The following is a 25,213-nucleotide window of genomic DNA, read 5'->3' on the forward strand; positions in this document are numbered from 1 at the left end:
GCTGTTTAATTTCACACTGTAATGGCATTTAGGAAACACCATTTACTTTGATTACAGGTGAGGCTGTAAAACAGAAAAGTTGCAAAACTGCTTCTGCCGCCAGCCTATACCAGCCTATATTCCAAAGATTTCACAACTCCTGGAACACTGACACCACCCGCCCCCACTGAAATCACTTAATGATGCTCAAAAAACCTGTAAAACCCCCAACTTAACTTCCCCCTCCCCCCAAGATCACACATGCAAAAAGATTTGTATTCAGCAAGTGGAATAAATAGGTTTCATACTCGCGAAACTGGTGCCTGTAACTATACCTCTAGCATAAAATGACATTTCCCTAATTTCAAAAAATCATCCATATTCTTTAGATATAAGCAGGATACTCACTTATGCCACTTTCAGAAGTAAGGGATTACACACAGAAGAATGGAAATCTATATTCTAAGTAAATATTCCCAAAATAGGATCTGAAGTATTACTAATATTAGATGTGAATACACTATTCTGAAGAAGGTGTCTTCTTTCAAATATAAGATCAAACTATTTGCATGAAGAAAGAACACAGACTTGCACACAAAATATACTTGCACCTCTGGAAAAATAGGAAAAAAGTTTCTCATGGTACCAAGTATCCCCTATGTTCTTCTTCCACATTTGAAAGAAGTGTATCATTCCTCTTTATACAATTATAAAAAAGCACACAGGAGACCAAGGTGCTGCGAGTACATCTCTAATCTTGTGTTAATTCAGAAATCAAACTCTCTTTAAAGTCTAAATTCCCCAGATGTTCCTATTTCCCATATGTCATCTCAGATCTTGCCTGAATCTGGAGTAAGCCAACTGGCTCACCAGCTTGGATGGCCACGGTAGGGAACAGTTTATAGACAAAATTTGCTACTGCAAGCACTGGCGACACAATGGCACAGACCTGTTGGATCTCCAATTTCAATCCAAGTTCAAACATAAGTGTGAAAGATAACACAGATGTAGTTAGTTTTTACTCAATTAACACGGCATATCAGACTTTCTTACCTATACCCACCACTCTTCTGGTAGGTAATATAAATTAGACACAGAACAAGCCATTAGAGGATTCACTATTTAATAGAATAACATCCAGGACCTTCACACGAATACTTTCTCTTAAATATAAACTGGCAGTTTTGAAGTCACAATTGTATTGAGATAATTAGATGCTCAGTGTTGAACAAATCAGATCAGGGAGGTGGTTTACAACTGGTCTCTTAATAGCATCTCTTAGGCTTCCTGACAGCATCTAAAGTGGTGCCTGGACTGCCTGATGTGGCTGGAGAACCTCAATGACTTTATCCAGCATATCCATTAACAATAAAAACTGGGGGACAGACTTGTCACAGATTACAGTGCTCAGGCTAAGAACTTCAACAGAAGTCATTCAGGTATGATACCTCATTAAAATTGTGCTCAAAAGCTGCTAGTGTATCACCTGTGAAACAGAAGTGCTTGTCAGAAAGCCAGTCATTAATATCTCTATTTTTTTTTCCTGCATGGAGGCTGCAAGTGAGTTTCACTGTTTATGGCGATTTCTGATGGTTTAGAATCATTCTTTCTAGATTGGTCTTTTTTTTAAAAAAAAAAAAAAATTAAAAAAATCTGGCAAATGTTACCTAGATTTAAGTTGTATGTCCTGCACTCCTGTAGGTCAATTAAAAAATTTCAGTCTTGCTTTATAAACCATCTTCACATGAGATCATAACATAAACCATTTGCAAGACAGCTGAATAAAGCTGACTGGCACGTGGCAGAACGTAGTAACTTGTATGACAAATATGACGCAACTTCATTTAAAAACTTCAAAAAATAACTTAAAAGTTTAAAAACTTTCTTTAAATTCTTTAGATGTGAGCTAAATTCTACTATCACTCTCAACCTGTTTCAGAAATATGAAACCCAAAATCTTAAAATATTAAGAAGAACCTTAACATTTCCACTGCCTGCACTGGAACACTTCAGTTCACCCGGACTTCTTCCAGGCATGCAGAAACCGTGTGGTCCAAAGTCTCCTTGTGGACTTCATTCCATGAGATACCAGGCCATTCCCAAGGATGAAAAGGAGCCTGGTTTTTTCCCAACAAGCTTGACATTGTTTTGCCGTTTCCTGAATGAGCATATCAGTCCTTGGCCACCACACAAATCATCTAGTCAGGACAGGCTATTTTTATAGTTCCCAGATGGTCTTTATGTACTTTCATGCATGACATGAACCTTGCAGGATACAACCACTCTGGTGACCTTGGTACATGTGAAACTGTTCTCTCCAAGCAAAGAAAGGTAGGAGCTGTGTTGTGCAGACGGGTACATCTATTCATAGTTATGTCATGCACTTCAGCTAGCACTGCATCATTTTATTTTCACAATGTACCTTAGCATTTGTCCCTGGCAGGAGTTCAATTTGTGTCACAAAAAATAAACTGTCTCCAGTTTCAGTTCATTCTAGTTATCTGCTGCTTCCAAAGCGAAATCTCACAAGCCATTTGCATTCAGAAGTCGACTGGTACTTTTGACCCCAGCTCCGTATTTTGACAGCGAACACTCAGCAATATTACCCATTTCTGAAATTATATTGGAGATCCTATTGATATTCAGTGTTGCTGAATAAACTCTTCCAAAAGATTCCCTTGAGGCTGTCTTCACATAGTCTTGGAACGAGTAAGAAAAGATGTCCAGATTCAAATATTTTGACCTCACCATTATTACAACTATATGACCGAAGCACAACAACCAACTGCCTCTAGGAAACCCAAGAGAAAACATGCCACAAATTACATTCCTTTCTGGAGATAATCAGTTATCCATATAGATTGCTGCTTAACAAAGGGGTAATTTACCACCTATACAGCGATTCAAGTAAATGGACATAAATGGTGTTAGTCCATGCAATAAGCCAACAATTTTGATGCAGCCAAGATGCTTACAGCCTCTGAAGGCTCCTTCCACGCTACTGAGATCCTAAAGCATAGCAAAGCACGACTGTTGTTCTGGAGACCAGAGAGAAGGTGGAGCCTGTTGTACAAAAGTAGAGATGACTTTTTATCTGCCCAAAAATATTAGTTATGGGGAAAGAATTTGACAAGTGTCCTGGTGTTTCAACTGCCCTTTTTGGCTTATTACTGTGTAGCTCTGGGCCATAACCGAAACCAAACTACACATCAATGAAGGGTATTGACACTTGACAGAAAAGGCTTGCGGACTTGGACTTGTAACTAAGACAACATATAACAACTTCTGTGTGACAGCTATTCCAGGCACTTGCTAGACCGGTCTTCAAATTTTGCTCCGGTTCTGGGTACATCAACTTTAAGAAAAGTTGTTGATGATGATGAATGGCATGTTGGTTTCAAGTAGGTTTATATATAGAAGATGAGAAACATTTCATGGAGCTGAAAATATAATGAAAAAGTGACAGGACACGTAAAGCTACAGGACACATAACATAAAGGACGCAATGAGCCTTTTTTCTCTCAATTGGAACAACTTCATAATTTTAGCACAGTGTTACAGCAGAATTCACCAAGGAATTTTGTTTTCTCTCTCCATTAGGGCCTCGTGGGAAAACTCTGCTCTGAGTGCCCGAAGTTCAAATTACACCTTCCAGTACTGAACTCCTTCGTCTATACTTTGACAGAGAATTGACATTTTCCTTCTTAGTGTTCAAAACTCTCTACAGTTTTAAAAGCAAGCTTGGTACTCAATACCGTCACACAGAGATTAATCTCTCTGACCTCAAAACTAAGAAAAATGAATGCCAGTGAACAAACTAAACAAAGAAATGCTGCTCTAGGATAGCTAAATTGTGCCCATAAAGACGGCAAGAGACTACTATTGGAACCATAGCCACATTTTTGTTTGGTTGGCTTAGCTACAGAAAGCAGGGCTAAAGGCAGAATGAAGTATGAGCCCCAGATACGTGGTCTAGGCGTTCCCAACTTGCAGCCTGGAAGGAGATGTAGGTCTCACTCCAGAGCTTCACTCTTCCTCCCGAGCTCTCACCTGCTTTGGACTTCTAGAAGTCTGCAGGGAAGGACTGCGGTGTGCAGCCCCAGCAGGGCCACCCCAACCCCAGCTCACTACCTGCGGGAGCAAGCTGTACTGCAGCTGCACCTGCCCTGTGCTCAGGACAAGGTGCTGTGACAAGCCTCCGGTCCATACCGGCAGGGGATCTGCATCCCGAGGCCCCTGGTCTCACCACTCAGCTGCTGAGTCTGAGCGCTGCATTAGATGCTACCTTAATATGAGCAGCAGCAACTGATCAAAACAAATGGGTAAAACCCAGCATGTCTGGCTCTGAAGTCTGGCTCCATTGCAGATTTGTTTTCTGACCTTGGTTTACACCTGAAAGGGCATGTTTTGTCAGCTTCAACCACTGAGAGGTAAGGTGGCTTTGGTAGGCAAATGACGAAATGCAGGTATCACCTGGCAGCAGCAAAGACTCCTGCCATGGCACGCTCCACTACAGCACCAGTCCTGCCACTGAAAATGTCTCTGCGCATGTGTGAATGTGGTGCAGAGGCAGCAATGCAGGTGTAACTTGTATCTTACAATTAAAGCAAAAAATTGTGTGCTATATTAAGAGACATATGCACACACTGAATTATTTTTCTCTACTTTACTAAAGAGAAAAATCCCCTTTTAGAAAGAATTTCACTAGCGTTTTACAGTCTCTCTTTATCTATCAGCTGAAATAACGTAGTTTGACCACCCTTACAAGTGAGTCGGATGGTAAACGTAGTTCACGGTAAATCCAGCGATTTATTAGAAATTGTTAGAGCCTGTTTATATTAGCTTAAAAACGTGTTAAAAAGACACATATTTGTTCTCGTATCCTGCACAATCCCCCTTGCCTTAAAAGCTCGGAACTATCCCAAAATTTTGTAACAGCCACCTGCATCCATAGAGAAAAACAGTATTACCCAGAGAGAAAATCCTTTGCTACGAAGTCTTACATTTTATCTTGTATAATCCCTAAGTCATTTTTGTGCCAGAGAAAGAAAAATTCCTGTAGTACTGAAAATTACTACGTTTATTTGGAACCCCAATGTCCTTGTGAATAAAAGCATCATTTGAACACTGAAATTAAGACAAAATATTTCAAGCTTGCTTCATATTGCCCTAATGATGTATGTTTTATAACTCAAAATAATGGGAGAAACTAAGGAATTTACAGTGAAGACTGATTACAAAAGATTACATTTGATTCTCAATTCCAACTCCATGACCTTGGGAAAAACAACTTAATCTTTTTCCTTACAGCCCACTCTAAAGTGCTTTATAATAGTTAGCTTAGGATTTATCCACTTCACCAGTGTTTTGTGGTAATTAGCTGGACAAAATTTACAGAAAAAATGAAACAAAACCCAAGTTGATAATGCAGACCTTATCTAAGGATATAAACCACCACATATTTTCACTTTAAAAATTCCCTTCAAGATACAATAATAAAAAAAACCAAACCAACCCTGACTTTGAATTCAAGGTTGATTGAACTTCATCACACTCCCAACCTTCCAACTTCCTGTAAATTCAAATTATTAATTGGCAGATATCCAGAAGAAGCAGGGGAGGGGAAATCTAACTTGTGCATGTACTTAGACAACTAAAAATTGCCTTTACAATTGCTTATCTCCATATTCCCTCTGTTCATCTTCCAGAAATTCAACAAAATAAAAGCAGAAAACACTTTCTTAGTGAAGAGAATGAAGTGCTAAGAGCATAACCCATTTTTCAACACTGCAAAAACACACATCCTTGCCTTTTTTGCTCCCCTTCTTTTCATCACTGGTATTAATAGTTATTTTTTAACCGCTGCACAACATAGCAAGTCACTTTGACAGGAGATGCAAAAGCAAAACCTCTTTCCCAAAGAACTTGCAGTTAAAGCTCTTGACTAAACCCACTGGAGTTATTAAAAGTAAAGGATGAGACTTTATGGCTCTCAAGTGAAGCAGGGGCATGACAGCACTGAACTTCATACTTGCAGGTCTAAGGGAGGTACAGTTCACAAGGAAGAAGAAGAAGGATGCAGGGGTCTACATTTAAGTGCACAAAAAAATTGATTTCTCCGCTTTCTCAGCTTGCTCTTTCTTATATCACCTCCCACAATTATTTTTGTCTTTTATAGTTTCTTTGTTATGCTTTTAGAATTTCCCTATTTCCCCTCAGGGTTTGGGTATTCAGAACGAAGGTTATCTTTACGCTAGGATGGCTGAAACTTTGCAGTTTTCTATTTCCAAGACACAGTTGACTAAACTTGGCAACATTTACAGTATCTGCTGAAATCAACACCTGACTTCCTCTATATCAAGTAGCATTAATTAGATAACTGTCATTAAAAAAAAAGAAAGACGATGATCACTCTCATCTGCCTTGTCTTGATATCAGTCAGTTTTTACTGCTACCAGTAAAAGAGTGAATGGCTAAATCTGGAAATATTTGTAGCATAAAAAATACACAAAAATTCAAACTCAATTGTGCCAGGTTATGTAGGAAGTAGAAGGGCTGGAGCTAAAAGTAGTACATAGAATCACAGAAATCATTTAGGTTGGAAAAGACCTTTAAGATTTGAGTCCAACCGTACAATGATTGTATTCATATGCCCTGCAATTTGTTCCTTACTGAAACCCCTACGAACACTTGATGGCCGAAAGCAGAAACCCTGAGGCATTCTGGCTGCCCCCGGCGGGGGACCCCAGGAGGCTGAAGGCCACTGACAGAGTGGGAGAACTCCACTGCGGGGAGTTCAGCCACGGTGGGGCAGATTGAACACAGCACCGTGGCCCTGCTGGCGAGGTGTTGCGCTTCTTGCTGTATGGCCTGCAAAGCCCTTGGAACACAGGGCATTACATACTTTGGGTTTTATGTCACTTTTCATGATATTATTCCCTAGTCAATGGGAATAAAATTGGGAAACCAAAAGTCAATATTTTCTGGCACATCACTGCTAATAAGAAAATGTCTCAAAGTGAAATTTGCTCAGATCTTTAGGGGCTATACCCCAATACCCCTTTTTGCAGTGTTGTTGCCATAGATAGATACGAACAGCTGTATCTGACCAAAACTTACTCAACCATTTGACTGTCCCACAGGGAGGGCAAGTTACACCTGACTGTCTTTCGTCAGTATGGGCTCTGGCTAATAGTCAAAAACACAGTAAACGCTCACTCGTTACCACGTGCAACAGCACCACTTCTCAGTATTTGGCAAAGATACTCATATATGAAAGACAACCAAGCTACAAGCTATGCTGTTACTTTCCAGAATCTGCATGCAAATTAGAAGGCATAATTTAGTCTTTAGCATAATCAAATACCCTTTAAACATGAGGGGAGTAACAGTTTTATTTTAGTAAGTGCAACACTCAATTTGAACATTTCAAAAGATGGTGCACCATTAAGCACAGCACACAGAAACTCACTTTTCAATTGCTCCCCCCCCCAATCTTTACGCATTCGGAAATACTTCAACTGTTCTGCCAGTTCCAAGAGGCAAATATTTGAATTGTTGTTTAAACTGACTTGGAAAAAAGATGCACCCTGTCATCCCTTCAGGGTGCTGCAAAATCCAGTCACATCTGCACTGCGTACAGTATGTAACCACATCTTGGTTTTAAGTCTTGTCTACATCCTTTCACCTCCATTTCAGCTTGGTGGGCCTACTTTAAGTAGTGGTTTACTACTTAGATGAAAAAGCATTCAAAATGTCTGCAAAACTGATCAGGAATCAAGTCCCAGTGGCTACTTCACCTTCGATGGGCTAATTTCCTTTGTTGCCAGATCAAAGGCATTGCAGATGGCACACACGCAGACAGCAGAATTCAAACTTGACAAATACAGACAATCAAATGCCACTGATAAGGAAACCAAAACTAGTAATTATAGCTTTTATAAGATGCATAGGAAGTAAGAGGTTCATAAGAATTTTACTGATAGCCCAGTTCCTTTTTGCTCCCAGGTCTGTTGACTTAACATTTACTGTACCAACCAGGTATAATACAAATGGGGATGGGGGAGCGTAACATTGATTGGTTTAATTCCAATACCAGACTGAAAAGCCTATTAATTATGTGAGATTACACACCATCCACAAGCAAATCACTGTTGTTTTCAACTGTTAAATTGAAACTACTAGGGGAAAAAAAAGTCACTGGGCTTTTAAAGTAATGACCAAATAACGTATTCTATATTGTTGATGATCCAGAAGGAAAGGAGGCAATTTCTAAGGGCAGAATATTAATTTTTATGTGCTATATCAGTTAAAAACTCTACATGCTAACGAAAAGCTATTCTGCGTTGTTCAAAACAAAACTAATAGCAGCTACATTAATAGAACTACCGAGATGACAAGATACAGTATACAATAAATTGTCATTGGTTTTAGGGATTTTTATGCCCAGTCTTTAGGCTCAGATAATACAAAATACAACAGTAGGAAAATGTATTCACAGCTGCATGAATTTATCTGTTTTATCAGTTCAGTTCTAGTTTTAAGCAGTTTAAATGAGCTTTGATAATGAAAGGCGACAGGACCAGATCAAATGGTGCAAGTGATTTGATTACCTCCATGCTAACCATCACGGGTAGATTTAATTTACAAGGGAGCGATCACGTCTGACTGTGGTAAACAGCTCAGCATCTGCCTGCCAAGGTATAACACCTTCATAGGAGAGAGACAGATCTGCTGTCTTTGCACAGTTTTTAGCTAAATCCCCCATTTCAAGCTTCTAGTATCTTCTCAAGACAAACAACTACAACAAAAAGAACAATGCAAGTTTCTAGAACACCAAGAAACCACTGGATGAATAAAATCTGCTGTGTAAACTCTCTCTAAATCTACTGAAAAGTACAATTAAAATTATGTAAACAAGCCCTGGGGCTGAGTTTAGTGGTCAACTACAGTAACTGGGACAAAGCCACAGGAAAAAACATATACCTAAAATATTTCATCAACACATCAACTCCAGTAGTAACAAACATGCCGCAGCACCAGAAATTTTATTTCCTCCATCCCCGTAAAAACAAGGCCACTCCTATTTTGCTCTCTCTTTCAAAGAGACATGCAATTTTTCCACTGCATAGCAACAACAGTTTAAATCAATACAAATGCAATTTCATTTGTCTCCAACGTATTTGTGCCACAATTTTAGGATGCAAAACATAATATAAGGATGCAGACCATTACCTAGCAATGAGTCCCTAATATTTGCTCTCCTGTGAAATCCTAACTCAAAACTGACTTAAGAGTCAAAAGAACAAATGCAAAGAGGCTAGAGCTCAAAAAACCTCCAGCAAAGTTGAGATGCTCTTTACTCACAGCATTGTATGCAAGGCGAGAACAGACACTGATTACAGGATGGGCGACAACAGTAAGAAGAGAGAGCTCTGAAAGATATGGCACCATGAAAGCTTTGGGGAATGACTGAAATAAGCACCACAAGAGAAACGGAAATTCTATGTAACGTCATTTTGTACGTTCTCAAAACATTGATGGAAAAGTTAATATAAAGGAAAGAAATATCACTAGTTTATAGGGAAAAAAAAGGAAAACAGTTGGCAAATTTGTATTTATACCTACCACAAAACTGGTAATAGGCAATAACAACAGCCTTAATCTACCTCAGAGAGAGACCAAGTTTTTCCCTCATTTTTGGATTTTGCCCGCGCTAGCTAATCAAGCATCTACGGAGCAGAGAAACTCAGAGGATCCCTAGGCTCTAGCCTCCCCGCTGGGATTGTCAGACCGTTCCTCCCCTTCCACTCAACCTTCCCGACCCAACTGCTTCTATCGATCCCCATCCCTCGGAGCACAGTCTTCTGATCCATGTCACTACAGATCTGTCTTGACTTTTGCTGCTCTGGCCTTGGGGTATTTTATTTAAAACTTATATTGTATTTGTTACCTTTTTAAAAAATTATCTTTGCATAACTTTAGACATCTACTTAACAGGGAGAATTTTCACTCTTTGAGCTTGCAAAGACTGTATATATTAACAGACTTCCAAAACATTATCTAATTAGGATGAATTCAAAATATTTGGGCTTACCCTTGAGCGGATAATTTGCAAAGATCTACCAGTATCTAGAGAGAAATCAAATGCATACATAAAAAGGGAAAATAGCTTCTCCATCTTACTGTTAACTAGAGATCTATCAACTCAAATTGTTTAAAACAGAATCATCCCACTATGATTAATAGTTTGATGTAAAGCTAGAGTTGCTTAAAAGAAGGAAATGAACAAAAATATTGGAATGATATTGTATAATCTGGAAAGGTTTGAAGCAATGTTTTAGGAAAACATGGCTGGAAAGACCTCCTGGCATATCAGATACCAAGTTTAGCCTTAGTCATATTTTATCACAGCTGAACTTTTGGCTCAAAAAATAAAGAATTTGCAAAAAAAATCATGAAATTGGCAGTGTAAAATGAGGTTATTGTGCTAAAACCTAAAGTAATATATTTTTAAAACATGGGATTAATTTACATTTGAGGTCAAATTTTGAAGCAAATTACCAAAGATATTTAATATCTGTATTCATGGAATGGAACCACCTAAGTAACAAGGAGACATGGTTTCATTTAAGGCCAAATTACAATGTTTATTCACAAAGGTGCACTACACCCTTCTTTTGCGCCAGTAAAAGGATTATTGTTTTTGCATGATGATACTCGATTTTTAATATAGAGGAAAAGACTCATCTCAATGTCAAAACTGATTCATGTCAAATCTTTTTTGGAACAAAGTTCATAACTTGAAAGCTCAAATGTCAAATAAGCATATTTTCAGCATTTCATTTCTCTACAGACGTAAGAAGATATTCTAATATTAAGCAAGTCTTTAACATTGAACTTATTAATAATAAAGCAAGATGATTAACATGTTTAAAGCCTAGTTTGAGTTACATGGGCCATATGATTCAATTCCTGTATCAAAGCCAGCAGCTACACTTGAATTACACCAAGACTTCTCCAAACTAATTTTGTTTTGCTATCAGTGTTGAGCAGAAGAGGCAGAACCAGCAGCAGCATTCTTAAGCTAAAATACCAGAAGCAGCATCTGACTGCTCAGGATGTAGTTACAGACCATTTTGAAGCAACTCCCTGCTATACCTTGATCTCGAACAGTATTTCTGAACTAGCAGTCCAGAAATTGCCATTAACTAGTATGGTAGGAATACTTCTTAAGACAGACTGCTGTTTTTCTAAGCTTGTCAACTACACTTACTGGGACATATTCTGAACACGTTTTTAGATAAACCAGCTAGAACAGAAGTTTGCCTTAATGCCTTTTACAATTGCAAAAGGAAAAATTGGTTGGTAAAGCCAAAAGTACACTAAGAAGCTGTAAAATACTACTGTAAACAAACTGCAAGTTGATTTTTCACATATTATACATTTTTTATAATTGCCTATCTAGACAGAATTTATTAAATGTGTCATATACTACATACGTATATAATTAAAAGATCATAGACAATTAATATATAGTGTTGTCATGGTTTAACACCAGCCAGCAGCTAAGCACCACAGAGTCGCCTGCTCACTCCCCCCCTCCCCCCAGGTGGGATGGGGAGAGAATCAGAAGAGTAAAAGTGAGAAACTTCACGGGCTGAGATGAGAACAGTTTAATAACAGAAATAAAATAAAATAAAATAAAATAAAATAAAATAAATGTAATGAAAGGGAAAATATCCCTCTCCCCAAAAGAAGAAATAAAGCCCAAGAAAAGACAAGTGATGCAAATGAAAAACAATTGCTCACCCCCAACTGACTGATCCCTGAGCAGCGGCTGCTGCCCCCCGGCAAACTCCCCCCAGTTTATATGCTGAGCATGACGTTATATGGTATGAAATATCCCTGTGGCCAGTTTGGGTCAGCTGTCCTGGCTGTGCCCCTCCCAGCTTCTTGTGCACCCCCAGCCTCCTGGCTGGCAGGGCAGTATGAGAAGCTGAAAAGTCCTTGACTTAGTGTAAGCACTGCTCAGCAAAAACTGAAACATCAGTGTGTTATCAAGATTATTTTCATCCTAAATCCAAAACACAGCACTCTACCAGCTACTAGGAAGAAAATTAACTCTATCCCAGATGAAACCAGGACAAGTGTAAATAGTTCAGCATATAAGTAAAAGTATTATTTCATTTGCAGACCAGTTCCTGTTCTGTATGGGAATAAGATACGTGATGTAGCTCTCAAACAGTAACCTAATGGGAAGCTTTAACTGTTTGGTTTTTTTTCCTGATATCTTCTATGAAGCTAACCTCAGGTTTTGCTTGGCACCTTATATTTCAATGAAGAGAGAAAATGCCTAGACAGTCTTTGACTCACTGGAATCAGTGAGAGAGGTGCCAGTGGCCCCAGATCAGCTATTACTAATAAGGATGAGTGTAGATCACTACAGTACAAATTCCTCAAAACATGGTATCGTTTTGCCTTTTTGTTTATGACGAATTTCCTGAGTCAGCCTGGCATCTTTTCTGTGTTGTGAAGAATCAAAAATATCTTATACTTCTAAAATTAGTTTTACAATGTTGAATGCAATCATTCTTTAAACACACAAATTAAATAATTAAAAAAAAGGGTTTTTTTTTTCTATTTTCTATCCAGGAATGTAAAAATTATTAAGGTGAACCTTTATATCCAGAGACTTGATTATGGGGGGAACCGAGTAGGGACTAGACAGAAATTATTTTATGTTTCCTTGATCAGAGGTACAGAATCATGCTATTGAAGAAGGCTGCTATGATTGATCATTCTGTTTATTAGGACTAGAAGCAGGCTAGATAAAAGGGAAATTAATTTGTGCACGCATCGGTTGAACTGAGCTTATTTAAACTGATTTAAGTTGACGATAAACACAATTCATGTTACAGAGATTTGGGATGCTTGCTCATTTACGTTGTAGCTCACAGAGTAACCAATTAAAAAAGTTAACCATCTCAGATATAACGAAAATTACAAAACCACTTTGTTTTATTACAAGGGATATGTTGTTTGGAATAGTGTCTTTCCTGTTCCCCATATATTTTCTGAGTAGGTAACAGGCATATTAATCCAGTCTCCCAAACCATTTACTAGGAGAAGACACAGCACTATACAACCCTGGGAAGCCATCTCACGTGTGAAGGTCTGAACACAATATGGATTATTCAAAGGGAATGGGCTTTGCCCAAGTCAATACAAAGACTGTTTTGAGATATACTGCACAAATGGTTGCACCGATGTAAAACTGGGTGCGCTGCAGCTGTTTGCCTCTGGTCCTTAACTGGAGTTTACTAGCCCTCACACCTGAACCAGAGCGAAAGACTGTCTGGTCCCTCCTTGCCAGCTTTAAAGCTGTAACATCCTCGTTGATTTTAACGGACTTAGCACTGAAACAGTCAAGGACACACATGTGCGCTGCTCTTTCGGTTCAGGTGCAGGCTCTGTAATAGCTTAAATCACCACAGCTTTTTCTGCGGTGATAATTCACTCTCCGACTATACCACTACAACAACTTTACTAAGTCAGCGTAATCACTTTCATGAAATAAAAGTTTGGGCCAAGATAGTCCATTACAAAGCCAAGTGTGAACCTGTGACCTTGGTGTATAGGTGAAAAAGTGGTATCAGTGATGACATGCTTCTACTTCCATTTTGATTAATTATACTTGAAAATTCACCAGTTCACACCGAAGAACTACACCTTAACTCTCACTACCACAGATAAAGTAAACTTTTGGGAAAAAATAGTAATTTTATTTCTTTTCATTTACAGCATTCAGAGTGAAGATTAGACAGTAAGATATCATGTGAAAATGCTCACAGGCTGCCTGAAGATGGAATTTCTTCTGAAATTACCTGATGTTAATCTGTATATTGGGCACAAATCTTTATCATGTACTATCTATATAACAGTATGATTACCCATAAATTATATTCATGTTCCATTAAATCAACACAGTTCAGGTAGGAGCAGCTCATACAAACACATAAGTAGCGATACAGATCCTATACATCTCCAAGGCTTAATTGATAGAGAAACAACTTATTGAAAGAACAATTATATTACATGTTCTGTTTCTGTGTGAGACAACTGCACGAGACGTTCAGTACATTTAACTCGACTGCCTGTATTAATTCCATTTCTATAGCATAACGTGATAAAAGAATTCAGTTTAAAACAAAAGCTTCAAGGGAACCAACCTTTAAAAAGCAGAAAATCCTATTCTTCTTCACTCTCCTAATGCTGTTTGGGAAGCAGCAGATTTACCGCACATACATAGCGCCTCGTTACAAGTAGTTTGCAGAAGACACTATGTCTCTGGAATGTGCTACACACACAGCATTTACGCGGTACATGTACAAGGACATACCTGAGTTTTCCAAGAGTGCTGCAGCCTAAGCTGAATTCACTGACCTGGGCAAATTTCTGCAGTTCTGCCCAGACAGGTTAAGCAGACTTCAGGTGGATGAAGAAGAACCGTTTGCCTACATGAAGTCTCTGCTGAGCAAACTCACAGGAGTGGTTTCGGGCAACACAGAGCTCTAGTCTCACCCAGCCTGTGGCAGGGTGGCATGCTCATTAACCTTTTGCTTAATCTAGCACTCCAGGTAAGCTAAATGTACACTTATTAATGATTACAACAAAAATTGTCTTTCTCCAATCTGCATATCTATTACTAGTGCTTTCGAGTGACTGGCATGGTGAATGTGGTATCCCAATGTGCTCTACAAATCAAAGGACAGAGAGTACAGGATTGTCACAGCCCAGTCTTAAAAGGTCTGAGTTGTGCCTTAAATAATCCTGCTTAGTTTAAAAATCAAAGGATAATGCATTTTACCATCTTATTTTGGAATGCTAGCATCCTCAAGCCTCTCATCGCTATCACTGAAAACCTTCACTATGCTAAAGAAAAAAGATTTTTAAAAAAGAAAAAAAAAGCAATAATCTTATTCCACTAGCAGCATTTTAAAACACTACTGTACAAAAGGAAGGCTCAAAGCAGGCATCTCAGATGTTGGCCATGACTCGAATAGCAGTTTCCTCATCTCTCTGGCACAATATAAAGGCATAAAAATTGTTACCTAATAAAAAAGTTCATATTCTAGCTAGGTATACTTTCTTCTGACTTGGCTGAAAGGTCAAAAATACTGATTAAGTAATATTTAATGAATAAAACCAGAGTTCAGTTAACTATGATTCAACAAGTTGCAAGAGAAGTATAAGGGAATGTGTAAATAAAACTCTGCTTTAGTCTTGAAACAGCTGCAAATTTAAAGAATGTTTACTTTTATGTTATTTTAAAATACGCCTATTTTTAAAAATACTATGACAACAGTTCACTATTTTTCAGTGAACAGACACAATGCCATGTGACTTTTAAGAATAACCACACAATGAATAATGAATGCTGAGTAGTCAAAGGGAACAGTTCATGTGTAGGCCCACAGGTGCCATATTATTTGTTGACAATACTTGAAAAACAGTTTTAGAAATCAAAATCAATACAGAGTTTACTAACTAAAACCAAGAATTATATTATAAAGGATAATGTTTAAAAGTAGTTTGATTTTTCCAGTTCATAAATCTAACTGATCAACAAAATGATTTGGTGGGGTTTAGTGCCAACAGCATCTGTTGTTACCATACAGAAAGCTTCTCTCTCTGCTTGTGCGATGCCGTTGATAGTTCTAAATAAATTAAACCAAATCATTAAAAATTACTAATTGTAAAATAAATTACAAATGTTGTTAAGGAACAAGTATGCACGGGTATATTATAATACTTTTCAAGCTCATGCACTTGCAAACCAACTCTTTGATGATAGTTTCTCTTACTTTCCTGGTATAAAATGAAATGCTCTTATGTAAAAAGACGACACACATTTCATCAAAGTCAACCATCTTAATGCTGACCAACATATAACGAAACATTATTCTCAATCACACCAAATGAATGCTTCTGAAATGTTTTTGAAAAATACTCTTCTGGAAATAGTTTTCAAAAATAATATTGAATTTTTTCTTATGTTAATCTGTGCCTGTACACTTCTACCAAAAATAGTCACAACTTGCACCATCACATTTCATTTGTGACATTCTCAAACTACACCCATTCCAAGCTCCTTGAACAACAGAAACCTGTTCAGTGGATCAGCTGGTATGTTTGAAGTATCTTCCACTTACGCCCTATCCATCTTGTTCTTAAATTCAAAGTAACTAAATTCATACAATAAACATCAATCTAGTAAAGGGTGATCTGTCTCTTCCTAGGTATCATGTGCATACTCCTACTGTTTCTAATCGAACTCCGCCAATTCATGTTCTCACATCTAATTTTGCCTCATCTCTGTGTTTCATCTTGCTTTTTAAACTCTAAGGTTTTCTAGCCACGATACTATAATTCTCTATACATTCATACAACATACCACACATGATCTTGATACAGTCAGCCTCTTGCCATTGTCACCTCCATCATATCAACAATAAACAATGATAACAGTAAGAATGCATGGGACAAAACATGCCCACATTTTGTTAAAATACAGTTTTATTAGTCTTGATAGTGATTTTGACCATGATTTTCAAAAGCCACTACTAACTTGGGAAATAAATTTGGTGCCTGCCTAGCAGAAAGTACTAAAGTGGTCTGACACCTACCGTGCAAAATTGCTGCGCTAGCTTGGGCAACTAAACTAGTAAAACAAAGGACTGAAGAAACTTCTGTGGTCCATTCCCAAGCACAAGGGAATATCCACTAAAAATGATTACTGACTTTTTAAAATCTTAATCTGCTTTTGGGTTTCCTCATACTGGTTCAGATAAGCAATCATTACAGAACTGTCCAAGCAGATTTACACCTTTGCTCCTAATAACTCCAAAATCCAACAAGGTGTTTCTACAACATTTGATGTCAGCAAGTTATATGAAATTTTCCTAGAGCTTCTTTCTTCAAAACATGACATGTTCTACCTGTATTGGCTCTGTCCTCACTATAGAATGGTGACAGACATTCTCTTGCAGAAAGTCCCAGTGTTACTATGAGATGGAAAAGTGCTAAAGCATGTACCGTCACTCCTCCTTACAAAATCTCTGACTAGCGTTAAGACCAGCTGCACGTTTCAGAAGGAAGAATGTGAAATAGATCCTGGAGATCTGCCTGATCTTCACAGCGACAGAAAGTAAAAAGACTGATGATCAATTACTGGCTATTTATCTGGTGAAAAGTTGAGAGGTTCTGGCCTTTGGAACAGCAACTCACATCCATGGTGAGAAGGAGACGTATTTAGGGAATAAGCTTAATCGCACTGACATGTGGTTACTCTCTTTGGATAAGGGTGACCTAGGGCTGGCAAAAAGCTTCTAAAGTAAACTGGGAGGTATTACAGAAACAGATGCACTACAAACTCAACCTTACATATGGACACCTGAGTGGAGAGAAGAATCGGAGACCATGGAAGCAGGTAAGAGTGGCTGTAAACTCTTGTTTAGAAGAAAGTAATTTGTATAGTTGCTATTGCTTTAAACTGTTCGGGAGGTCTCCACAATTAAAACATTAAAATCATAATGTCTAAGTTTTCAGTGAAACCTGTTATTAAACAGAGTAAGGGAAAAAGAAATAGAAGATGATACTCAACATTATTGGCACTGTTGTCTCTCAGAATCACTGATAAGCCAGGGGTACGGGATCTTGAATGCACACAGATAATATGCGAGCGGATCCCAGGAGGATACACTGTTGATAATATGAGATAAAGCAAACCACCAAACCGTACCAGAGAACTAGGTGATCTGCTCCTTAAGTATGTATTTGTAAAACATGAAAAGTACTACAAAGGATGTCCATCTGAGAGATGTGAGATAGAAATACCATGCAGTCACTAGTAACACATCAGGCAGTCCTAAATTTTTCTTTTTCTAATACCAAAAAGATAACGTTACTCTGGACCTGCATATTCAGTATGTAAAGTTTAGTTAATCACAAGCATTGGCCCAGTAAAAGAGACGAAAAATAAGCACTTGGGAGAAAACAGAGATCAAAGTGTGGAAGGACTCTCTACCCTACTGCCACAAGTGGCCAAAGGCCACTATTAAACAGCCCACAATACACTACCTATGCCAAAAAATCACACTTGAATTCTGGGTTCGGGCTGTAATTAGATTGAAATATGCATCACACATAAAAAACCCCAACCCTCAGCTAGCAATTAATTTAAATAAGAAATTTTGGGCTAAAGAAAACAGACAAGAAAGCAGAGGGCCCCCAACTTCTGATTCATGGTTTAAAAGAATACAAACATGCTATGCAAAAAAAACCCCAAACCAACAGATATTTTCTTCTCTGTAAGAAGAAAAAAAAGTAACTTTACAGATAAGGAGGCCATTAGTAACCAAAGCGAATGTTAAAAGACAACTTTAAATTAGCACACCCAGATAATTTGTGCCTTAAAGTCCTGAAAGTGTTTGCGAGAGTATCATTTCAATGATGCTAATTTTCAATACATTCTGGAACACCAAAGAAATTCAGTAAGACTGGCAGCATTTTCTGCTAATAGTTGAAGATGTTAAGCGGCATGATCTCAGTAATTATAGAGCTCTAAGCCACTATTAATCTCAGGCAAAATAACCAGCAAATTGATCAAGGATAAATTCACTGGGAAATGACAGGAATAAAACTGATGCCAGTCAACACTATTTTGTAGAAACTTGGTCAGTAAAACAAAAACCTTTGATTTAATCATCGGATAAAGTGATGAATAGTGGTCAATGTAAGTTACTCCATAGATGAAACAGACTTCTGAATGGCATTTAGGTTACAGCCACACTACATTCAGAGTCAGAACTTATCAGTATTGTCAAATGATTAAGATGGAGATATAACATAGTAGTTGTTAACAGGAAATAATAATTAAATAAAAGTGCTCTACATTACCCCAATAAAATCATCCAGTACTAGCTCAATGTTATCTAAGAGTACCATCAATGATACAGAAGTAAATATTGTTGATAGCAGTCATGGCACAAAAATTGTCAGATTGGTTAATAAAGGTAGAAGAGTGGTTATTCATAGTAATATGGATTGCTTTGTAAGATGGCAACAGTGTATTACAGCCGAGTGGACTTACGTAGCAAGAAAGATCATGTAGGTACTAACCAGAGAATGGCGCATGGAAGCCAAGGACTTTAAAATAAGAACCAACAAACTAATCTTCATGGCACAGTAACAATTCAATACAAATGCCAGTGAAACCTTACGACAAAAAGGAGTAATGATTCCCTCCCCACAAATAAGTGCGTAAGATCAGAGATACTGGAATAGTGAATACAACTGTATAGCCCATGTATTGTTTTCCCTAGATGGCAAAGATAATTGGGTTCTCTTGATGTTTTCTCCATAATTCACCCAAAAAGTGGAAGAACTCTGCACCTCCTTAAGATGTTAACCAGAATGCCCTATGTGCTATTCTTAGCACAGGAGGGATTTAGAAGGCTCTTGTGTAAAGAGCACAGTGGCAATTTAAAAAGGCTGCAGAGTCCCAGTGAATGTTACACGAACACAGAATCAGTCTCTGGTCCTTTCCAGAAGGGTAAGAGAGCTCCGTCCTGATGTTAGTGACCAGGGAGTACTGACAGTGGTGGAAGTACAGTGGTGAGAAATACCACTGATGTGGTTTAGGGTTATTTCCTAACCTAGCAATTACTTAACACCGAAGACACTAAAATAATTGTTCTTTGCTTTGCTATATTGTGGCTCTTCAATCCATAGCTTAAAAAACAACCCTAAATGAATGCAGACTTTTTGTCAAACGCCTCTATTTAAGAGAGCTGGACTGCCATAGCCTTTGATGACAGCAACAGTAGAAGAGCATCATCACATATATGCCTAGAAAGTAACTGCGTGCGTGGCTTCACCAGGGAAAAACCTGAAAGGCAGTTGGATAGGAAACCGCGTACCCAAGGTAAGCTCTTGTTTGGTGATCACTTTTGGCTTACCTGGTCGTGAGACCCGTGAGCTGCTGAATGCTGCTCCTCGCAGGCTGCTGTCGAGAGTCTGGGGGTTTGAGTTACCATGGAGATCACCGCATCTGACAGCTGAGAGGGCTGCAATGAGAGACAGAGGTACCCATCAAGTCGGCTTCGATCATCTCATCAAAACACAAGCATTTGACTGCTTTTGCTTTTGGCATTCGCCAAGGTACTAGCTCCCAAGTTAGGAGCTTTGGCAGAACCATAAAGGGAAAAAACCCAACACCCATCACAGCAAGAATGAGAGAGGCAAGGGAAAGCCCCAGCAACTCACAGCACTTGAGCGCTTTGCAAAGCCGTGAGCTTTTTCAGGAACCTGGAAGAATCCTAATGCACCCTGAGCTTGGCTCAACAATTTTCAGCCTCTTTGGTCATGTATAACATCAGCAAGTGATTTATCTAGAACCTCTGCTGAGCACAGGACTGAAATGCCAGCATGATGCCCCAGAACAGTGGGGGGGACACACAAAAGTGCTCCCTGAGAAAGCTTCCAGTGGGAACTGATTGAGTGTCACTTCTGTGCAAAAAGAAGTAAGTAGGCCAAAGAAATTACCTTCCTGTATGTTTTTGGAAGAAAGTCTAAAGGAAAGCATTTATGAAAATCAAACATGAAAGATAGCCTGGCATTCCTCTGCAATAATAAACCTGTTTGCAGGCTTTTCCATGCCTGCCATTGAGCATGATGAGTAAAGCCTTATTTCCTATTCCCTCTGCCATCAGACTGCCATGTATCTTGACTAGTTTCCTACTCCTGCCTTTCAAGCCTTAAGTCTTATGATAGTTTTTGTCTATATAATCTAATAATTAAATGCCATAAAGTGAAATGAGATATTCATTGGAGACTTTTAAAATTAATTATACTCTTCCACACAAATGTCTTACAGCTTTTAAAACTATACATTAAGGATCATTTTACGATATAATCAATTTCATAAATAACATATTTAAACATATCATCAGGAGAAGCTTTCATAAATCCAGTTCTAATTCTTAGTCCGCAGTATTACAACATGTTCTCACTTACATCACTGTGAGAGGAGTATGTCATCTAACCAAGTGCAACTGCTCACCTGAAAAAGACTTACACTTATTCTAACCAGAGCTGAATGACTATACAAGGGACAAGAAATGACTATGTAAGCATCACAAATAACAATACATCAGCTAGGAGTCCATAGTTTTTCTGAGTTTGTCTACTGTATGCATATGAACCTCCATCTACCTGGCTACCTCTATAATTACCTACCTAATTCTCAGATGGCATTCTGAGATGACTGTTATCTCTCCATCTTATTTTAGAATTGTCTCCCATCTCATTTTTTTGTGGATCTTATTACATTACTGCAAAATATAATATACTCAAGAAGCATAACTCTGTAAATGTAAAATCTGAAAACCCAACCAACAATTAGAGGATTTTTCTGTTACAACTTCTCCACGTCTTATGGGAAAACTGTTAATAGTATTATACTAAAATTATCACTCTTCAATACTCTGACATTATGCTATGCAACAGTAACTAACACAAACTGAGGCCGTTCTGATGACAAATGCCAGGAAAATGGTTCATCTGTGCTGAAGGCTTCTGCAAGATTCATGGAGTTTAAAGGACACTGTAGAATACCAGATACTCATATTGTAGCACTGTAGATAGAAGTATTGTTATTGAAGAAACTGTATTAATTCTTTTTGTCATAATTATACCCATAAATTGGTTGGGCCATCTTTTCATTTGTTCTGTTTACAAATCTTATATACTGGATCACTGGTAGATTTTATCAGTGACGGGATCGCTTAAAGGCCATTCATCTTCCCAAGTTGTTACAGAACAGGCAGAAGGTACCAGTACAGGCAGCGCTGGTAACACAGGCTGGAAGAGCTAATGGAATACTATAATAAGACTGGTGACTTTACCAGACAACTTTTTTAGCTTTCTACTGAAATGTTCTTTGTGTGAAGACTATAGCCAAATAAATAAATGATTTTCAAGAATGAAGCAAGGAGAAAGAGACAAATTAGAGATTAAAATATATGATTTCTTTATTATTATTTTATTATCCATAAGTGTCAGTGACACTTACAAGTTACATAGATTTCCCTTACAATCCGGTGAGAGCGTACATGTGGATAATAATTTGTCATGCTAGCAGATGCCCCTACCCATAAGGCTTTACTCAAGAATTTCTTAAAATCTGTTTTCATACAGAAATAAATGCTCACATAAGCTTTGAAACAAACAGTATGCAAAAAATGTTTTTTAAACTTTTATTTTTAAATTTTCATTGGTAATATTAACATTACAACCTATCACTACTTACAATAGGATTAAGGTCTCCACAATTTAGAAAGAAATTGAAAGGAAAACACCAGAGATCACAGAATTACAACTGCAGAAGTGATTAGACTGCTGTAGAAAATACAGTAATATGAAATATTTGGAGAGTTCAACTTGTATAGTTTATTAAAAAAAAGACAGATGACCTGATTACAGCACGTAAGTATTTTCATAGGGAGAAAATACTGAGTACCAACCGGGTTGTTAATCTAGCAAAGAAGGGTATACACAAAGCAAATCAGCATCTGGAAGCTGACGTCAAATTCAAATGAGAAATAAAGCACGTGCTTTTCATCACCTGTGGCTAACCATTAGCACAGCTATTAAAGGGAGAAAAAAAAACGAGATTCTCCATTTGTTGATATCAACGTTTAGTGAGACTTTTCTAGAAGATGAATTTTTGTGAAAATGCAAGTTATTGTGTAGTCACATATAAGTTACTGGGTTTCATACAGATAGGCAAATTTTGCAATATGGAGAAAGGGAGATCAGGTGAGGTAGTCCTCCCTTCCTGGTGATAAATTAAGTATATTATGATCTGAAACGATTGCCTAGCTTTGTAACTAAAGCGCTGGATGGTGATGAGCACTGTGTACGCTAAGCACGCATACTTAGTGACACATATGAGCGTATACGCACACATACAGTGAGAGAGTGGGTGTGTGTTCAGGCCATATGTGGAGTCAGAAAATTACAACCATCCTTCCAGAGGTAGGTGGACTATATTCTGCTGCAAATAATACTATGGCTTCTAATTTAAGAAGCCTATTCTTTCCACCATGAGCTGAAAGGACTCGTCACAGGGGAGAGGTAGTGGGACGTCTCTTCACCAGGGTGACTGGGGCCATCAGCGAGACGACCGAAGGTGGGCAACACGAACGCTGCTCCCTGAATCTGTGCCTCCACTCCACAGGCCTACAGCAATGACTAACAGTGCTTCGTGTTATTAACTACTTGTCCCTGTGGGCAGTAAGCTTTCTGGGTGGAAAAAGCTTCCAACCGGTGTATTTCAGTGGCTCAGACAAGCAGTTCCCCACCTCAGCTAAAATCCAGGTGCTGCCGTGTCCCTGCAGCACCACGCTTCCAGCTCCCCCCACCAGCAGCAGCCTCACTCCGGGCACGTAAGTAATGTGGGTTTCTCACAAAAAGGGGAATGAGAGAAGAAAAGGAAGTAAGAACAAGAAACGGCTTAAACATTACACTGAACCACTCTCATAGTTGGCAACCTTAAAAATTTCGTCCCTAAAGCAAAGATAAGGAAAGATATTGGAAGTGTCAATTTTGCTAGCGTTACTGCTGTGGCTGTGCCTTGGGGTGCTAAGCTCCCAGGAAATTTAACTGTGTTTAAATATCAGCCAAAACCAATAATTAAAAAATTGCATTCATTTTCACTGATTGTAAATCTGGTACATATGGTTTGACTTTGGATGTTGCCTTGCTTTTGAAAACACAAAAGTCAGCGAAACAACACAAATACATCCATCGATCTCCTTCTCTCTCAGCGGCTCCGTCGGACGCAACCTCCGTGAAGCAAAACCGTGGAAGAACCTGGCACCAACTCACAGGCAGGCAGTCGATACAAAACCCCCTGCTTATATTAGAAGTGCAAATTTAACTGAAGAATACTAACGTTGCCTTTCACCACTGTCCCCACAGCACCGGTTGGAGACCAGCTGCCTGCCAGGACACGGCAGAGGACAAGCTCGGTGTCAGCACTGAGCTGCACAGCACCATTTACATCGAGAAGTCAATAAAGTGGCATTCACTGGATTTGGTGCTGCCCTTAGTAGGGCACAGATGAAATACTGCATTTATCCACTGCTTCGTATGTAGACTTCCTTTTGCGGGCACCTGCACAACTTTAGGAAACTGAAACTGGGGGACAGATTTATAGGAGGCACTTGAAATTATCAGCTGTGCAGGCAGCTAGGGGTAAGAGCACCTAAATAGTACAGTAGATTTACTCTTGTTTTAAACTCAGAGTAATCAGTCACATCATTTAGGAAAATGTTTTTGTAAATCCTACTAAATTCCTCCAAATAGATTTAGGTACTTAAATATTTTTCCAATCTGATTTACATTTAAATACTATTTCTGCATAGTTTCAACTAAATTGTTTTATTTCTGTTTACTAAACAACATAGATGAGGAGAAACCAAACCAGTGATATTACTATTCTGCTTCATCACATTCCTCATAATGCTGTTCCATAATAAAAAAAACATTAATTGGGTGACTAATTTATTATCCCCCTCTTTTCTGGCTTCTAAAGGCACAGAAAAGTTTAAATGATAAACAGGCCATCTTCAACAGACACTGAACTACAAAAGCATTTTTGAGAAATTTCACTGTGTCTCTGGGAAAGAAATGCACAACATAAATATTTTGGTTTCTTTCAAATTGACAAACAGCTTTAATATTTTCAAACACCCCTGGGGGGATTATACTTGTACTAAACCAGGACTATATGGAAGATTCTAATAGGATATCAATAATTATGCCCCCCTTCTGCAAAAAATAACCTAAAATGTATTTTGTAAAGCAATTCCTAAAAAGTGTACGAATCAGTGAAGAGAACATTCCAACATTTGCAAAATGTCTGCTGATGTGCTGGGTTTCTGTTTTCTTTATGGATTAACACTGCATATAAAAATAATCACAGTGGTATAACCACAGCTGTGGCTACCCCTGGGGCATGACCAGCAATTAGTCTCTACAAGGATCATGGATAACACCACAGTCACGTGGAGCCAAAACCAGGACCACCATTTTCAACACAACACAACGTGCTGGGTTTCTCTATCGTGTTTCCACAGAGCACCTATGCACTGGAACTGCAATCTGT

At 38.4% G+C, this 25,213-nt stretch overlaps 1 protein-coding gene across 1 annotated transcript in view; it reads right to left on the bottom strand.

Annotated features, from left to right (window-relative positions):
• The window catches only part of TBL1X (transducin (beta)-like 1X-linked), a 180,474-nt gene that overhangs the window by 68,957 nt on the left and 86,304 nt on the right, over window positions 1-25,213 (bottom strand). Inside the window, exon 3 of the mRNA XM_009885959.1 lies at window positions 20,001-20,108. The gene's annotated coding sequence lies outside the window, so the exon portion shown is untranslated. The remainder of the gene's footprint in view (window positions 1-20,000; window positions 20,109-25,213) is intronic.

Source organism: Charadrius vociferus, unplaced genomic scaffold (genome assembly GCF_000708025.1).
Source record: "Charadrius vociferus isolate BGI_N301 unplaced genomic scaffold, ASM70802v2 scaffold105, whole genome shotgun sequence".
Taxonomy (NCBI): domain Eukaryota; kingdom Metazoa; phylum Chordata; class Aves; order Charadriiformes; family Charadriidae; genus Charadrius; species Charadrius vociferus.